Below are 13,247 nucleotides of genomic sequence, written 5' to 3' on the forward strand. Positions count from 1 at the left end.
GGTGTATGAGATCCTGGGGGAGTATGAGAGGCTGGAGGATTATGGCAGGCTGGGGGAGTGTGAGAGGCTGGGGGAGTATGAGAGGCTGTGGGAGTATGAGAGGCTTGGGGAGTATGAGAACCTGGGGGAGTATGAGAGACTGGGGGAGTATGAGATCCTGGGGGAGTATGAGAGCCTGGGGGAGTATCAGAGCCTGGGGGAGTATGAGAGCCTGGGAGAGTATGAGAGGCTGGGGGAGTATGTTAGGCTGGGGGAGTATGAGAGCCTGGGGGAGAATGAGAGCCTGGGGGAATTGGAGAGCTTGGGGGAGTAGGAGAGCTTGGGGGAGTAGGAGAGCTTGTGGGAGTAGGAGAGCTTGGGGGAGTAGGAGAGCTTGTGGTGTAGGAGATCTTGGGGGAGCAGGAGAGCTTGGGGGTTTAGAAGAGCTTGCGGAAGGAGGAGAGCTTGGGGGAGTAGGAGAGCTTGGGAGAGTAGGAGAGCTTGGCGGGGTAGGAGAACTTGGGGCAGCAGGAGAGCTAAGGGGAGTAGGAGAGCTTGGGGGAGTAGGACAGCTTGGGAGGGTAGGAGAGCTTGTGGGAGTCGGAGAGATTGGGGGAGTAGGAGAGCTTGGGGGCGTATGAGAGCTTGGGGGCGTATGAGAGCTTGGGGAGTATGAGAGCTTGGGGAAGTAGGAGAGCTTGGGGAAATAGTAGAGCTTGGGGGAGTGGGAGAGCTTGGGCGAGTAGGAGAGCTTGGGGGAGTAAGAGAGCTTGGGGGAGGAAGAGAGCTTGGGGAAGAAAGATAGCTTGGGGGAGCAATAGAGCTTGGGGGAGTAGGAGAGCTTGGGGGAGTAAGAGAGCTTAGGGGAGTAAGAGAGCTTGGGTGAGTAGGAGAGCTTGGGGGAGTAGGAGAGCTTGGGGCAGTAGGAGCGCTTGGGGGAGTAGGAGAGCTTGGGGGAGAAGGAGAGTTTGGGGGAGTAGGAGAACATGGCAGAGTAGGAGAGCTTGGAGAAGTAAGAGAGCTTGGGGGAATACGAGAGCTTGGTGGAGTAGGTGAGCTTGGGGGAGTAGGGGAGCTTGGGTGAGCAGGAGAAATTGGGGGATTCAGGGAGCTTGGGGGAGTAGGAGAACTTGGCACGGAAGGAGAGCTTGGGGGAGTAAGAGAGCTTGGGGGAGTAAGAGAGCTTGGGGGAGTGAGAGAGCTTGGGGGAGTAAGAGAGCTTGGGGGAGTAAGAGAGCTTGGGGGAGTAAGAGAGCTTGGGGCAGTTGGACATCTTGGGGGAGTAGGAGATCTTGGGGGATTAGGAGAGCTTGGGCGAGCAGGAGAATTTGGGGTGTAAGAGAGCTTGGTGGAGTAAGAGAGCTTTGGAAGTAAGAGAGCTTGGTGGAGTAAGAGAGCTTGGGGGAGTGGGAGAACTTCGGGGAGTAGGAGCGCTTGGGGGAGCAGGAGAGCTTGGGGGAGTAGGAGAGCTTGGGGGAGTAGGAGAGCTTGGGGGAGTAGGAGAGCTTGGGAGAGTAGGAGAGCTTGGGAGAGTAGGAGATCTTGGGGGAGTAGGAGATCTTGGGGGAGTAGGAGAGTTTGGGGGAGTAGGAGAGCTTGGGGGAGTAGAAGAGGTTATGGGAGTAGGAGAGCTTGGTGGAGTAGGAGAGCTTGGGAGAGTAGGAGAGCTTTGGGGAATAGGGAAGCTTGTGGGAGTAGGAGAGCTTGGGGGAGTAGGAGAGTTTGGGGATTAGGAGAGCTTGGGGGAGTCAGAGAGCTTGGGGCAGTAGGAGAGCTTGGGGGAGTCAGAGAGCTTGGGGCAGTAGGAGAACTCTGGGGAGTAGGAGATCTTGGGGAAGTAGGAGAGCTTGGGCGAGTAGGAGAGCTTGGGGGAGTAAGAGAGCTTGGTGGAGTAAGAGAGCTTGGGGAGTAAGAGAGCTTGAGGAGTAAGAGAGCTTGGGGGAGTGGGAGAGCTTGGGGGAGTAGGAGAGCTTGGGGATGTAGGAGAGCTTGGAGGAGTAGGAGAGTTTGGGGGAGTAGGAGAGCTTGGGGGAGTAGAAGAGGTTATGGGAGTAGGAGAGCTTGGTGGAGTAGGAGAGCTTGGGAGAGTAGGAGAGCTTTGGGGAGTAGGGAAGCTTGTGGGAGTAGGAGAGCTTGGGGGAGTAGGAGAGTTTGGGGATTAGGAGAGCTTGATGGAGTCAGAGAGCTTGGGGCAGTAGGAGAACTCTGGGGAGTAGGAGATCTTGGGGTAGTAGGAGAGCTTGGGCGAGTAGGAGAGCATGGGGGAGTAAGAGAGCTTGGTGGAGTAAGAGAGCTTGGGGAGTAAGAGAGCTTGAGGAGTAAGAGAGCTTGGGGGAGTGGGAGAGCTTGGGGGAGTAGGAGAGCTTGGGGGAGTAGGAGCGCTTGGTGGAGTAGGAGAGCTTGGGGAATAAGGAGAGCTTGGGGGAGTAGGAGATCTTCGGGGAGTAGGAGAGCTTGGGAGAGTAGGAGAGCTTGGAGGAGTAGGAGATCTTGGGGGAGTAGGAGAGTTTGGGGGAGTAGGAGAGCTTGGGGGAGTAGGAGAGCTTGGGGGAGTAGGAGAGCTTGGGGGAGTAGGAGAGCTTGGGGGAGTAGGAGAGCTTGGGAGAGTAGGAGAGCTTGGCAGAGTAGGAGAACTTGGGGCAGTAGGAGAGCTCAGGGGAGTAGGAGAGCTTGGGGGAGTAGGAGAGCTTGGGGGAGTAGGAGAGCTTGGGTGAGTCGGAGAGCTTGGGGTAGTAGGAGAGCTTGGGATGGTAGGAGAGCTTGGGGGCGTATGAGAGCTTGGGTCGTATGAGAGCTTGGGGGAGTGTGAGAGCTTGGGGTGTATGAGAGCTTGGGGAAGTAGGCGAGCTTGGGGGAGTAGTAGAGCTTGTGGGAGTGGGAGTGCTTGGGCGAGTAGGAGAGCTTGGGGGAGTAAGAGAGCTTGGGGGAGGAAGAAAGCTTGGGGGAGAAAGAGAGCTTGGGGGCGTAAGAGAGCTTGGCGGAGTAGGAGAGCTTGGGGGAGTAGGAGAGCTTGGGGGAGTAGGAGAGCTTGGGGGAGTAGGAGAGCTTGGTGGAGTAGGAGAGCTTGGGAGAGTAGGAGAGCTTGGAGGAGTAGGAGATCTTGGGGGAGTAGGATAGTTTGGGGGAGTAGGAGAGCTTGGGGTAGTAGGAGATCTTGGGGGAGTAGGAGAGCTTTGGGGATTAGGAGAGCTTGGGGGAGTAGGTGAGCTTGGGGGCGTATGAGAGCTTGGGGTGTATGAGAGCTTGGGGAAGTAGGCGAGCTTGTGGGAGTAGTAGAGCTTGTGGGAGTGGCAGAGCTTGGGCGAGTAGGAGAGCTTGGGGGAGTAAGAGAACTTGGGGGAGGAAGAAAGCTTGGGGGAGAAAGAGAGCTTGGGGGAGTTAGAGAGCTTGTGGGAGTAGGAGAGCTTGGGGGAGTAGGAGAGCTTGGGGGAGTAGGAGAGTTTGGGCGACTAGGAGAGCTTGGGGGAGTCGCGGAGCTTGGGGGAGCAGGAGAACTTGGCAGAGTAGGAGAGCTTGGGGGAGGAAGAGAGCTTGGAGAGTAACAGAGCTTGGGGGAGTAAGAGAGCTTGAAGGAGTAAGAGAGCTTGGGTGAGTAAGACAGCTTGCGGGTGTAAGAGTGCTTGGGGAGTAGGAGAGCTTGGGGGATTAGGGGAGCTTGGGGGAGTAGGAGACCTTGGGCGAGTAGGAGAGCTTTGGGGAGGAAGAGAGCTTGGTGAGTAAGAGAGCTTGGGGGAGTATGATAGCTTGGGGGAGTAGGAGATCTTGGGGAACAGGTGGGCTTGTGGGAATAGGAGAGCTTGGGGGAATACGAGCGCTTGCGGGTGAAGGAGAGCTTGAGGGAGAAGGAGAACTTGGCAGAGTAGGAGAGCTTGGGGGAGTAAGAGAGCTTGTGGGAGTAAGAGAGCTTGGTGGAGAAAGAGAGCTTGGGGGAGTAAGAGACCTTGGGGGAGTAAGAGAGCTTTGGGGAGTAAGAGAGTTTGGGGGAGTAAGAGAGCTTGGGGGTGTAAGTGAGTTTGGGGGAGTAGGAGAAATTGGCAGAGTAGGAGAGCTTTGGGGAGTTAGAGAGCTTGGGGGAGTAAGAGGGCTTGGGGGAGTAAGAGAGCTTGGGCGAGTACGAAAGCTTGGGGGAGTAGGAGTGCTTGGGGGAGTAGGAGTGCTTGGGCTAGTAGGAGAGCTTGGGGGAGTAAGAGAGCTTAAGGGAGTAAGAGAGCTTGGGGGAGCAGTAGAGCTTGGGGGAGTAGGAGAGCTTCGGGCAGTAGGAGCGCTTGGGGGAGTAGGAGTGCTTGGAGGAGTAAGAGAGCTTGGGGGAGTAATAGAGCTAGGGGGAGTAAGATAGCTTGGGGGAATACGAGAGCTTGGGGGAGTCGGAGAGCTTGGGGGATTAGGGGAGCTTGGGGGAGTAGGAGAACTTGGGGGATTCGGGGAGCTTGGGGGAGTAGGAGAAATTGGGGGAGTCGGAGAGCTTGGGGGAGTAGGACAGCTTGGGAGGGTAGGAGAGCTTGGGGGCGTATGAGAGCTTGGGTCGTATGAGAGCTTGGGGGGGTGTGAGATCTTGGGGTGTATGAGAGCTTGGGGAAGTAGGCGAGCTTGGGGGAGTAGTAGAGCTTGTGGGAGTGGGAGAGCTTGGGCGAGTAGGAGAGCTTGGGGAAGTAAGAGAGCTTGGGGGAGGAAGAAAGCTTGGGGGAGAAAGAGAGCTTGGGGGAGTAAGAGAGCTTGGCGGAGTAGGAGAGCTTGGGGGAGTAGGAGAGCTTGGGGTGTAGGAGAGCTTGGGGGAGTAGGAGAGCTTGCGGGAGTAGAGGAGCTTGGGGGAGTAGGAGAGCATGGGGTAGCAGGAGATCTTGGGGGAGTAGGAGAGCCTGGGGGTGTATACGATCCTGGGGGAGTATGAGAGGCTGGAGGATTATGACTGGCTGGGGGAGTGTGAGAGGCTGGGGGAGTATGAGAGGCTGTGGGAGTATGAGAGGCTTGGGGAGTATGAGAACCTGGGGGAGTATGAGATCCTGGGGGAGTATGAGATCCTGGGGGAGTATGAGAGCCTGGGAGAGTATCAGAGCCTGGGGGAGTATGAGAGCCTGGGAGAGTATGAGAGGCTGGGGGAGTATGTTAGGCTGGGCGAGTATGAGAGCCTGGGGGAGAATGAGAGCCTGGGGGAATTGGAGAGCTTGGGGGAGTAGGAGAGCTTGGGGGAGTAGGAGAGCTTGTGGGAGTAGGAGAGCTTGGGGGAGTAGGAGAGCTTGTGGTGTAGGAGATCTTGGGGGAGCAGGAGAGCTTGGGGGTTTAGAAGAGCTTGCGGAAGGAGGAGAGCTTGGGGGAGTAGGAGAGCTTGGGAGAGTAGGAGAGCTTGGCGGGGTAGGAGAACTTGGGGCAGCAGGAGAGCTAAGGGGAGTAGGAGAGCTTGGGGAGTAGGACAGCTTGGGAGGGTAGGAGAGCTTGTGGGAGTCGGAGAGATTGGGGGAGTAGGAGAGCTTGGGGGCGTATGAGAGCTTGGGCGAGTAGGAGAGCTTGGGGGAGTAAGAGAGCTTGGGGGAGGAAGAAAGCTTGGGGGAGAAAGAGAGCTTGGGGGAGTAAGAGAGCTTGGCGGAGTAGGAGAGCTTGGGGGAGTAGGAGAGCTTGGGGTGTAGGAGAGCTTGGGGGAGTAGGAGAGCTTGCGGGAGTAGAAGAGCTTGGGGGATTGGAGAGCTTGGGGTAGCAGGAGATCTTGGGGGAGTAGGAGAGCTTGGGGGATTAGGAGAGCTTGGGGGAGCAGGAGAGCTTGGGGGAGTAGGAGAGCTTGGGAGAGTAGGAGAGATTTGCGGAGCAGGAGAACGTGGGGCAGTAGGAGAGCTTAGGGGAGTAGGAGAGTTTGGGGGAGTAGGAGAGCTTGGGGGAGTAGGAGAGCTTGGGGGAGTCGGAGAGCTTGGGGGAGTAGGAGAGCTTGGGAGGATAGGAGAGCTTGGGGGCGTATGAGAGCTTGGGGAAGTAGGCGAGCTTGGGGGAGTAGTTGAGCTTGTGGGAGTGGGAGAGCTTGGGCGAGTAGGAGAGCTTGGGGGAGTAAGAGAACTTGGGGGCGGAAGAAAGCTTGGGGGAGTAGGAGTGTTTGCGGGAGTAGGAGAGCTTGGTGGAGTAGGAGAGCTTGGGGGAGTAGGAGAGCTTGGGGGAGTAGGAGATTTTGGCGGAGAAGGAGAGCTTGGGGGAGTCGCGGAGCTTGGGGGAGTAGGAGAACTTGGCAGAATAGGAGAGCTTGGGGGAGGAAGAGAGCTTGGGGAGTAAGAGAGCTTGGGGGAGTAAGAGAGCTTGAAGGAGTAAGAGAGCTTGGGGGAGTAAGAGAGCTTGCGGGTGTAAGAGAGCTTGGGGAGTAGGAGAGCTTGGGGGAGTAGGGGAACTTGGGGGAGTAGGAGACCTTGGGCGAGTAGGAGAGCTTGGGGGAGGAAGAGAGCTTGGGGGAGCAAGAGACCTTGGGGGAGTAAGATAAATTCGGGGAGTAGGAGAGCTTGGGAACAGGTGAGCTTGTGTTAATAGGAGAGCTTGGGGGAGTACGAGCGCTTGCGGGTGTAGGAGAGCTTGAGGGAGAAGGAGAACTTGACAGAGTAGGAGAGCTTGGGGGAGTAAGAGAGCTTGGGGGAGAAAGAGATCTTGGTGGAGAAAGAGAGCTTGGGGGAGTAAGAGAGCTTGGGGGAGTAAGAGAGCTTGGGGGAGTAAGAGAGTTTGGGGGAGTAAGAGAGCTTGGGGGTGTAAGTGAGCTTGGGGGAGTAGGAGAAATTGGCAGAGTAGGAGAGCTTGGGGGAGTTAGAGAGCTTGGGGGAGTAAGAGAGCTTGGGGGAGTAAGAGAGCTTGGGGGAGTACGAGAGCTTGGGGGAGTAGGAGTGCTTGGGGGAGTAGGAGAGCTTGGGCGAGTAGGAGAGCTTGGGGGAGTAAGAGAGCTTAAGGGAGTAAGAGAGCTTGGGGCGCAGTGGAGCTTGGGGGAGTAGGAGAGCTTCGGGCAGTCGGAGCGCTTGGGGGAGTAGGTGAGCTTGGAGGAGTAAGAGAGCTTGGGGGTGTAAGAGAGCTAGGGGGAGTAAGAGAGCTTGGGGGAATACGAGAGCTTGGGGGAGTAGGAGAGCTTGGGGGAGTAGGGGAGCTTGGGGGAGTAGAAGAACTTGGGGGATTCGGGGAGCTTGGGGGAGTAGGAGAACTTGGCACAGTAGGAGAGCATGGGGGAGTAAGATAGCTTGGGGGAGTAAGAGAGCTTGGGGGAGTAAGAGAGCTTGGGATGTAAGAGAGCTTGGGGGAGTGGGAGCGCTTGGGGGAGTAGGAGAGCTTGGGGGAGTAGGAGCGCTTTGGGGATTAGGAGAGCTTGGGGGAGACAGAGAGCTTGGGGCAGTAGGAGAGCTCTGGGGAGTAGGAGATCTCGGGGGAGTAGGAGAGCTTGGGCGAGTAGGAGAGCTTGGGGGAGTAAGAGAGCTTGGTGGAGTAAGATAGCTTGGGGAGTAAGAGAGCTTGGGGGAGTAAGAGAGCTTGGGGGAGTGGGAGAACTTGGGGGAGTAGGAGAGCTTGGGGGAGTAGGAGCGCTTGGGGGAGTAGGAGCGCTTGGGGGAGTAGGAGAGCCTGGGGGAGTAGGAGAGCTTGGGGGAGTAGGAGATATTGGGGGAGTAGGAGAGTTTGGGGGAGTAGCAGAGCTTGGGGGAGTAGGAGAGCTTGGGGGAGTAGGAGAGCTTTGGGGAGTAGGAGAGTTTGTGGGAGTAGGACAGCTTGGGGGAGTAGGAGAGCTTGGGGGAGTAGGAGATTTTGGGGGAGAAGGCGGGCTTGGGGGAGTAGGAGAATTTGTCAGAGTAGGAGAACTTGGAGGGGTGAGAGAGTTTGGGAGAGTAGGCGAGCTTTGCGGAGTAGGAGAGTTTGTGGGATAAGGAGAGCTTGGGGGAGTAAGAGAGTTTAGGGGAGTAAGAGAGCTTGGGGGAGTAGGACAGCTTGGGGGAGTAGGACAGCTTGGGGGAGTAGGAGAGCTTGGGGGAGTAGGAGAGCTTTGGAGAGTAGGAGAGGTTGCGGAGAAGGAGAACTTCGGGAGAAGGAGAGCAAGGGGAAGAAGGAGAGCAAGGGGGAGAAGGAGAGCTTGGGGGAGAAGGAGAGCTTGGGGGAGAAGGAGAGCTTGTGGGAGAAGGAGAGCTTGGGGGAGTAGGAGAGCTTGGGGGAGTAGGAGAACTTGGGGGAGTGGGAGAGCTTGTTTGATTAGGATAGCTTGAGGGAGTAGGAGAGTTTGGGGAGTAGGAGAGCCTGGGGGAGTAGGAGAGCATGGGGGTGTTTAAAGAGCCTGCGGGAGTATGAGAGGCTGGAGGAGTATGAGAGGCTGGGGGAGTATGAGAGGCTGGGGGAGTATGAGAGGCTATGGGAGTATGAGAGGCTTGGGGAGTATGAGAGCCTGGGGGAGTATGAGAGACTGGGGGAGTATGAGATCCTGGGGGAGTATGAGAGCCTGGGGGAGTATCAGAGCCTGGGGGAGTATGAGAGCCTGGGAGAATATGAGAGGCTGGGGGAGTATGAGAGGCTGGGGGAGTATGAGAGCCTGGGGGAGAATGAGAGCCTGGGGGAGTAGGAGAGCTTGGGGGAGTAGGAGAGCTTGGGGGAGTAGGAGAGCTTGGGGGAGTAGGAGAGCTTGGGAGGGTAGGAGAGCTTGGGGGAGTCGAAGAGATTGGGGGAGTAGGAGAGCTTGGGAAGGTAGGAGAGCTTGGGGGCGTATGAGAGCTTGGGGTCGTATGAGAGCTTGGGAGAGTGTGAGAGCTTGGGGAAGTAGGAGAGCTTGGGGAAGTAGTAGAGCTTGGGGGAGTGGGAGAGCTTGGGCGAGTAGGAGAGCTTGGAGGAGTAAGAGAGCTTGGGGGAGGAAGAGAACTTTGGGGTGAAAGAGAGCTTGGGGGAGTAATAGAGCTTGGGGGAGTAGGAGAGCTTGGGGGAGTAGGAGAGTTTGGGGGAGTAGGAGAGCTTGGGGCAGTAGGAGCGCTTGGGGGAGTAGGAGAGCTTGGGGGAGAAGGAGAGCTTGGGGGAGTAGGAGAATTTGTCAGAGTAGGAGAACTTGGAGGAGTAAGAGAGCTTGGGAGAGTAGGTGTGCTTTGGGGAGTAGGAGAGTTTGAGGGAGTAGGAGAGCTTGGGGGAGCAAGAGAGCTTCGGGGAGTAAGAGAGCTTGGGGGAGTAGGAGAGCTTGGGGGAATAGGAGAACTTGGGGGAGTGGGAGAGCTTGTTTGAGTAGGATAGCTTGGGGGAGTAGGAGAGCTTGGGGGATTAGGAGAGCCTGGGGGAGTAGGAGAGCCTGGGGGTGTATGAGTTCCTGGGGGAGTATGAGAGGCTGGAGGATTATGACAGGCTGGGGCAGTGTGAGAGGCTGGGGGAGTATGAGAGGCTGTGGGAGTATGAGAGGCTTGTGGAGTATGAGAGCCTGGGGGAGTATGAGAGACTGGGGGAGTATGAGATCCTGGGGGAGTATGAGAGCCTGGGGGAGTATTAGTGCCTGGGGGAGAATGAGAGCCTGGGGGAGTAGGAGAGCTTGGGGGAGTAGGAGAGCTTGGGGGAGTAGGAGAGCTTGTGGGAGTAGGAGAGCTTGGGGGAGTAGGAGAGCTTGGGGGAGTAGGAGATCTTGGGGGAGTAGGAGAGCTTGGGGGTTTAGGAGAGCTTGGGGAAGGAGGAGAGCTTGGGGGAGTAGGAGAGCTTGGGAGAGTAGGAGAGCTTGGCGGAGTAGGACAGCTTGGGAGGGTAGGAGAGCTTGGGGGAGTCGGAGAGATTGGGGGAGTAGGAGAGCTTGGGGGCGTATGAGTGCTTGGGGGCGTATGAGAGCTTGGGGGAGTAAGAGAGCTTGGGGGAGGAAGAGAGCTTGGGGGAGAAAGAGAGCTTGGGGGAGTAATAGAGCTTGGGGGAGTAGGAGAGCTTGGGGGAGTAGGAGAGCTTGGGGGAGTAGGCGAGTTTGGGGGAGTAGGAGAGCTTGGGGCAGTAGGAGCGCTTGGGAGAGTTGGAGAGCTTGGGGGAGAAGGAGAGCTTGGGGGAGTAGGAGAATTTGTCAGAGTAGGAGAACTTGGAGGAGTAAGAGAACTTGGGGGAGTAAGAGAGCTTGGGGGAGTAAGAGAGCTTGGGGGAGTAAGAGAGCTTGGGGGAGTAGGAGAGCTTGGGGGAGTAGCAGAGCTTGGGGCAGTAGGAGCGCTTGGGTTAGTAGGAGAGCTTGGGGGAGTAGTTGAGCTTGGGGGAGTAGGGGAGCTTTGGGTAGTAGGAGAGTTTTTGGGAGTAGGAGAGCTTGGGGGAGTAAGAGAGCTTCGGGGAGTCAGAGAGCTTGGGGGAGTAGGAGAACTTGGGGGAATAGGAGAACTTGGGGGAGTGGGAGAGCTTGTTTGAGTAGGATAGCTTGGGGGAGAAGGAGAGCTTGGGGGATTAGGAGAGCCTGGGGGAGTAGGAGAGCCTGGGGGTGTATGAGATCCTGGGGGAGTATGAGAGGCTGGAGGATTATGACTGGCTGGGGGAGTGTGAGAGGCTGGGGGAGTATGAGAGGCTGTGGGAGTATGAGAGGCTTGGGGAGTATGAGAACCTGGGGGAGTATGAGATCCTGGGGGAGTATGAGATCCTGGGGGAGTATGAGAGCCTGGGAGAGTATCAGAGCCTGGGGGAGTATGAGAGCCTGGGAGAGTATGAGAGGCTGGGGGAGTATGTTAGGCTGGGCGAGTATGAGAGCCTGGGGGAGAATGAGAGCCTGGGGGAATTGGAGAGCTTGGGGGAGTAGGAGAGCTTGGGGGAGTAGGAGAGCTTGTGGGAGTAGGAGAGCTTGGGGGAGTAGGAGAGCTTGTGGTGTAGGAGATCTTGGGGGAGCAGGAGAGCTTGGGGGTTTAGAAGAGCTTGCGGAAGGAGGAGAGCTTGGGGGAGTAGGAGAGCTTGGGAGAGTAGGAGAGCTTGGCGGTGTAGGAGAACTTGGGGCAGCAGGAGAGCTAAGGGGAGTAGGAGAGCTTGGGGGAGTAGGACAGCTTGGGAGGGTAGGAGAGCTTGTGGGAGTCGGAGAGATTGGGGGAGTAGGAGAGCTTGGGGGCGTATGAGAGCTTGGGGGCGTATGAGAGCTTGGGGAATATGAGAGCTTGGGGAAGTAGGAGAGCTTGGGGAAATAGTAGAGCTTGGGGGAGTGGGAGAGCTTGGGCGAGTAGGAGAGCTTGGGGGAGTAAGAGAGCCTGGGGGAGGAAGAGAACTTGGGGAAGAAAGATAGCTTGGGGGAGTAATAGAGCTTGGCGGAGTAGGAGAGCTTGGGGGAGTAGGAGAGCTTGGAGGAGTAGGAGAGCTTGGGGGAGTAGGAGAGCTTGGGGCAGTAGGAGCGCTTGGGGGAGTAGGAGAGCTTGGGGGAGAAGGAGAGCTTGGGGGAGTAGGAGAACTTGTCAGAGTAGGAGAACTTGGAGGAGTAAGAGAGCTTGGGAGAGTAGAAGAGCTTTGGGGAGTAGGAGAGTTTGTGGGAGTAGGAGAGCTTGGGGGAGTAAGAGAGCTTCGGGGAGTAAGAGAGCTTGGGTGAGTAGGAGAGCTTGGGGGAGTAGGAGAGCTTGGGGCAGTAGGAGCGCTTGGGGGAGTAGGAGAGCTTGGGGGAGAAGGAGAGCTTGGGGGAGTAGGAGAACATGGCAGAGTAGGAGAGCTTGGAGAAGTAAGAGAGCTTGGGGGAATACGAGAGCTTGGGGGAGTAGGTGAGCTTGGGGGAGTAGGGGAGCTTGGGTGAGTAGGAGAAATTGGGGGATTCAGGGAGCTTGGGGGAGTAGGAGAACTTGGCACAGTAGGAGAGCTTGTGGGAGTAAGAGAGCTTGGGGGAGTAAGAGAGCTTGGGGGAGTGAGAGAGCTTGGGGGAGTAAGAGAGCTTGGGGGAGTAAGAGAGCTTGGGGGAGTAAGAGAGCTTGGGGCAGTTGGACATCTTGGGGGAGTAGGAGATCTTGGGGGATTAGGAGAACTTGGGCGAGTAGGAGAACTTTGGGGTGTAAGAGAGCTTGGTGGAGTAAGAGAGCTTTGGAAGTAAGAGAGCTTGGTGGAGTAAGAGAGCTTGGGGGAGTGGGAGAACTTCGGGGAGTAGGAGCGCTTGGGGGAGCAGGAGAGCTTGGGGGAGTAGGAGAGCTTGGGGGAGTAGGAGAGCTTGGGGGAGTAGGAGAGCTTGGGAGAGTTGGAGAGCTTGGGAGAGTAGGAGATCTTGGGGGAGTAGGAGATCTTGGGGGAGTAGGAGAGTTTGGGGGAGTAGGAGAGCTTGGGGGAGTCGAAGAGGTTATGGGAGTAGGAGAGCTTGGTTGAGTAGGAGAGCTTGGGAGAGCAGGAGAGCTTTGGGGAGTAGGGAAGCTTGTGGGAGTAGGAGAGCTTGGGGGAGTAGGAGAGTTTGGGGATTAGGAGAGCTTGGGGGAGTCAGAGAGCTTGGGGCAGTAGGAGAACTCTGGGGTGTAGGAGATCTTGGGGTAGTAGGAGAGCTTGGGCCAGTAGGAGAGCTTGAGGAGTAAGAGAGCTTGGGGGAGTGGGAGAGCTTGGGGGAGTAGGAGAGCTTGGGGGAGTAGGAGCGCTTGGGGGAGTAGGATAGCTTGGGGAATTAGGAGAGCTTGGGGGAGTAGGCGATCTTGGGGGAGTAGGAGAGCTTGGGAGATTAGGAGAGCTTGGAGGAGTAAGAGATCTTCGGGGAGTAGGAGAGTTTGGGGGAGTAGGAGAGCTTGGGGGAGTAGGAGAGCTTGTGGGAGTAGGAGAGCTTGGGGGAGTAGGAGAGCTTGCGGGAGTAGGAGAGCTTGGGAGAGTAGGAGAGCTTGGCAGAGTAGGAGAACTTGGGGCAGTAGGAGAGCTCAGGGGAGTAGGAGAGCTTGGGGGAGTAGGAGAGCTTGGGGGAGTAGGAGAGCTTGGGGGAGTCGGAGAGCTTGGGGTAGTAGGTGAGCTTGGGAGGGTAGGAGAGCTTGGGGGCGGATGAGAGCTTGGGTCGTATGAGAGCTTGGGGGAGTGTGAGAGCTTGGGGTGCATGAGAGCTTGGGGAAGTAGGCGAGCTTGGGGGAGTAGTAGAGCTTGTGGGAGTGGGAGTGCTTGGGCGAGTAGGAGAGCTTGGGGGAGTAAGAGAGCTTGGGGGAGGAAGAAAGCTTGGGGGAGAAAGAGAGCTTGGGGGAGTAAGAGAGCTTGGCGGAGTTGGAGAGCTTGGGGCATTAGGAGAGCTTGGGGGAGTAGGAGAGCTTGGGGGAGTAGGAGAGCTTGGGAGAGTAGGAGATCTTGGGGGAGTAGAAGAGCTTGGGGGATTAGGAGAGCTTGGGGGAGTAGGAGAGCTTGGGGGCGTATGAGAGCATGGGGTGTATGAGAGCTTGGGGAAG

Source organism: Pristiophorus japonicus, unplaced genomic scaffold (genome assembly GCF_044704955.1).
Source record: "Pristiophorus japonicus isolate sPriJap1 unplaced genomic scaffold, sPriJap1.hap1 HAP1_SCAFFOLD_29, whole genome shotgun sequence".
In the NCBI taxonomy this organism is placed as follows: Eukaryota; Metazoa; Chordata; class Chondrichthyes; family Pristiophoridae; genus Pristiophorus; species Pristiophorus japonicus.